Source organism: Silurus aristotelis (genome assembly GCF_946808225.1).
Source record: "Silurus aristotelis genome assembly, chromosome: 15".
Lineage (NCBI taxonomy): Eukaryota > Metazoa > Chordata > Actinopteri > Siluriformes > Siluridae > Silurus > Silurus aristotelis.
The window spans coordinates 1,963,919-1,969,370 of record NC_139588.1 but is presented as its reverse complement, the minus strand read 5'-3'; positions in this window follow the sequence as shown (position 1 = coordinate 1,969,370).

Here is a 5,452-nt window from a genome sequence, read left to right as displayed (position 1 = left end):
TTTTAATTTATGCAAAGATAATTTCATTATTCTACAGAATATATTTATATTTATTTATAACTCACTAAATGTAGAATATTTACCCTGCGGATGAAACCTATTGAAGCTAAGATTAGTTAGCCGGCTAGTTAGCCTAGCTCATGGATCTCAAAGTGTGAGACTCGGTGTTGCAAAGAGAATAAACCACATAAAGACTAGAAAGTCACCGTTACAGGGGTCTTACAGTCGCTCCATCCCGGCAGAGGGTCTTCATCCTCCACCTGGAACACGGAGTTTCTCCCGGAGCTCATTACTGATGATTCAGAGTAGTGATGAGTCGGTTATGAACGATTCCTTGATTCTGAACGAGTCTTCAATGTGACTCAAAAGAACGATTCGTCTCTAAGAGTGATTCTTTATTTTCTAATTTCATTTTCATTAATGAGATTCAAAGAACCGAGTCACTAAAATGATCCGATCTTCCCATCACTTTTACAGCAAAGGCGTGTTGATACTAGAAGCTCCGCCTCTCTGGTTGTCTCTCTGGTTGAATCTAGTGTTCTATCTCAATCTTTTCCTTTCTTTTCCACAGAAATGCTTTAAATGCTTTATGTATTAAAAACCAGCTTCTGCCTTCAGTGTGTAAGAGAGTAAAAGCACATTATTACTGCATGATACAATTCTGTCAAATCAATTTGATCTCAGCATAAATCACCAATGTAAACATTCTAATCAACCTACATGTGTCAGGTAGGTACATGTGTGATAACAGTCAGGAGTTTGAGTCTGGAAAAACTGTGTGCTTGTGTGTCAGTTGTCAAATCTCCTCTCCCAGGAAATCAAACCCAGACCATCCTGAGAGCAAAGAGATCTGCATCAGAACATGCCACCACCCAGTGCTGCTAAAAAGCCTCGACTTGATGCTGCAGCTCACAAACACACAAAACAATCCCTCATCACTAGTGCATTAAAAACACTGCAGCATTCCTGTGATGATGTTTTATCTCCAAACTGGATTGCTGCACTACTTAAAGGGAAATGTGAACTTCCTTCTCTGACAGATCAAGAAAAATCTCTCATTTCCAAGTTTAGTGTAAACGAGGTCAGTGATTATCTTCTGTTTTATTTAGTGTGCATTCAATTCACACGCATGCATTTTATTTAGTGTACATGCAATTCTTTATCTGTGGATTTGAGTTTTCTCTTTTTCAATAGTCAATCCATAATTCACTGTTCCTGATGTTCTGAAATTGAACAGTAGATTTGATTTGTCATGTAAAAACTTTACTCCAGGTTTTGGTTTATGCAAATTCTAGTAGTTTTTCTAAACCTAATCTACAGTCAAGTCTTAACTCCCTAATATTTATTTTTCATGCATGACTTGAATACATGTTTGATTTAGTTGGATGTTGGTTGATCTTTTTCTTCCGTCTCATTTAGTCGTTAGCAGAGACGTTTCTGAAAGTGGTTTTGGAGAAGATCAAGGTGGAGAAAGAGTCTATGGGACATGAACTCCTGCAGTCTCTCTGTAGGGTTTATGTGGGATTGTGTTAAAAAAGAGGAGACTCTCATAAAGCACATGCTCTCGCCTACAGACTTCTTAAAGAAGGTGAGATTATATTGACATGTCATTATATATTTACTAAAAATGATCCGGACAGTGATATAAAGAAGGCAATTGTGTTCTGTTTTTGGTTTTGTATTTCTTCCTATACAGTGTATTTTAAATCTGTGGTATCGTTTTGTTTCCTTTGCAGACTCTTCTGAAGCCCCAAAACTGTTAATGGTCATGGTGACAGCATGGCCAAGTGTTTTTTCCCATAACAGCCCTTTATGCAGAGCCGTTCACATCGTGTGCAAAATGAAGGCATACGGAAAGATTTATTACTTGCTCAGCAAATATCTGCACTGGGATACGGTAAGTAGCTGATTCTCATCACAACAGTCATCAGAACAGTCATTAAACATCATTTTTCAACTGGACTTTTTATGTGTTTTACTGCAATCTTAATCTACTTTTCATTTCCAATGTCCATGTGATCTATGGAGCAAATTCATTATAAATTCATGTTGAATTAAATTAATAAGTATTTAATTTCTTACTTCAAAATTCAAGCTAAAAGTGTTACAGGACACTTTCTTTTTTTATTAATAAAATCTTATCTTTATAAATAAGAATGCCTTAAACTGCACTTAACTCCAGCGTAAATGATGCTGTTTATGACAAAAATGATCAGATCAGTGCAATAAACATGCAAGCAAATAAATCTGTTTCATAATATACTAATAAAGGAAGTGATATAGAACCATGTGACACTGTGCTCACTACTGAATAAACAAACTAACTTTGTGCCTCAAATAACACACTCATGTAGTATTCTAGATCATTATTTACCCCTGTTACTGTCTGATACATAAACCCTTCAGTAACGCTGTGTGCTATTTTGCATGTGTATTTAAAATCTTGGGGTCATTTGGAGGTCATTTTCTAGGACTCCTCCTTACATAAGAGTAATAAATGGAGGTTATAAAAAGAGCAGAATGCACAGTTAGAGCTCTACCTCAGTATTTCAAGCATCTGCACTTGTGATTGCTTGTGACCTTTCAGTTATGATCATATTATTGTAAACATTGTTTCATTGATCTGGGTTTTAAATAAATAATGTATTTTTTGCTAGGAGCCTCCTGGAGACCCCTACAGAGCCATCACCAGCACACTGAAGGCTCTTCTGAAAGACAAAAGTCTGACTTTCCAGAAGAGCAGTTGGTATGGTGATGATCTCCGTCCTGCTGCCTGGGACTACGTATTCAGCCTGGACCTTCTCTGTGCACAACTGGGCTGGATTTGGAGGGTCTCCCATGTTATACGGTACTGAATGTGAAACTGCTTCAACTTGTTTCATTCTCATCTTTCTAGATTTTTAAACATTAGATAAATTGCAAACCGGCAAATGTGAGACTCATATGAGACAGTGTGTGTGTGTGTGTCCCAGTGTGTGTGTCCCAAATACTGCAAACTTTCCATTCTTGTTGCATAAACTTACAATTGATGGTATTCTATTACTGCCACAAAAACACTTAATATGTCTAATTTTTTATTCATCAGAAAAAGTGTGTGGCTCATCTTGAATACTTTGCTGAAACAAACACAAACAGAGGAAACAAAGTTCAGAAACGTCTCTGTAGCAGCAATTTTCAGGCTACTTGGTAAGTTTCCTGTGAATCCTGTTTTAAAGCATTATCTCACATTATTTCTGGATTCTTCTGTTTTTCACTCATGTTCTTTATCTCAATCAGGGCGACTTGGCCAAAATGGTCTTAAGGAGAACGTGGCAGCATCAGTGGAGGATCTGGTGAAAAGCATAACTGAGTTCAGGGGACAAAAAGGTATCACTAAAGGATCAATTAAACAAGTCCTTAATCAATCTTTATCTTTATTCTCTGATTTTTAGTTCTCTATCAACAGGAAAGTGCTTCAGCAAGTCCTAATTTTATGATGGATTTTGTGTGCAGATTTGCCGTGGGAGGTGCAGCTCGCAGTGGTTTATGCCACTCATGATCTGGCACCCAGCAGCCCCAAAGTCCCTCTGAACGCTTTAGAATCGTGGAAGAAAGACCTCACAAAGCCGTTCCTCCAGCCGTCCCCAAGTGCCTGAAGCAGATCAGCTTTCTCTGTTCTCACCTAAAGTCAAGAAAAATTATTACATTAAATAATGTTTAATAGATTTTATTATTTTTGTACATAAATAAATAAAATACATAATAGATCTGCACAGTGTTATTGATTGTCTCTTTACAGTTTCGGGTCGTGCGTTTCACACCCAATCATCTGCCTTCAGTCCCAATCATCCTCTTAAGAACATCAATATGATGCCACAGCTGTAGACACCATCATTATTATACAGCATATAATACATGCAGTATAACAGAGCACATACAGATTCTTGTGCATTTTCCCTGCATTACAGTTTTCCTGGTGTTTTGAAATTAAGTCAAATTGTGTGTTTTTGTACAGATTCTACAAAGAAAATGCAAAAGTATAAATGGCTCATGAAAAAACTTAACTGTTGTGATCTGTTTGGGTTGACCTTTATATAATGTCCTTTATACTGAAAAAACCTTCAAAATGATCGTGTTAATAACACGTTAACCCAAATTCATTTTAACAGCACTAATATTATTAATGCACAATTAATGCAGCACACATTTCTTCATTTTTATTAAAAATTAAAAACCTTTAACGCAATACATTTATTCACAACGTCCTTTCCTTTACTCAGATAGTTATATTTTTATCATGCCCCAACAAACACTTAAATCTTGGAGAGGTTTTCCATACGAACTACGATTCCCGTGGGGTCTTTTCTGATCAGGGAAGAATCACACAGCACACAGAATGATGCATATGTTCTTATTTAGTTTAATGCAGATAACAGACAAGTATATATACACACACTGGAAAAAACCTGACCAAAAAACTGTTCCTGATTGGGTAAGAAGACATAGTAATCAGAGATATGTGAACCCACACAAAGACATTCCATGTACCTTACATACTCACATCGTAAACATCCTATAGACACTGAACAGACAACATAAGAATGTGTTTAGAGAACCAGTGTGAGGCTCATCTTAATACTAACAGATATGAACAAATGTAAAAAAAAATATTTCAGCACTAAACATTTGTTTAATTGATGCGTTAAGTCTCAAATTAAGGACCAGAATCCGCCAATTAAAACCATCCGTGAGGAAACAGCAAAAGTTCTGATTGGTGTCATGATAATTTACGTACAGGGGAAGCTTGTATTGTGAGTAACATGATTTATAAATACTTTACAGGAGGAGCAAAAACTTTTTTTTATTGAATGCATTACGAGCAATAACTTGCATTGTGAACATCGAGCATCACGCTAACAACATGCAAACGGCTCGCGCTCAACTACTCAGCTTTCCTTTTCCCAAAAGTCTTGGGGATCATCAAGATGTTTTCTGGCAAAAAGTGAGATGAGTGAGATTCGTCTTGGAAAAACATTTTTGCCAGGTCTCTTTCTCATGGTGGAATCATGAACACTGATCTTAACGGAGGCATGTGAGGCCTGCAGTTCTTTGGATGTTGTTGTGGGGTCTTTTGTGACCTCTTGGATGAGTGGGCTCTGTGCTCTTGGGGTAATTTTGGTCAGCTGGCCACTCTTGGGAAGGTTCTCCACTGTTCCATGTTTTTGCTATTTGTGAATAATTTCTCTCACTGTGGTTCGCTGGAGTCCCAAAGCTTTAGAAATGACTTTATAACCTTTTCCAGAATGATTAATCTCAATTACTTTCTCATTTGTTTCTGAATTTATTTGGATCTCAGCATGATGTCTCGCTTTTGAGGAGCTTTTGGTCGACTTCACTTTGTCAGGCAGGTCCTATTTAAGAGATTTCTTGATTGCTAACAGGTGTGGCAGTAATCAGGCCTGGGTGTGGTGAG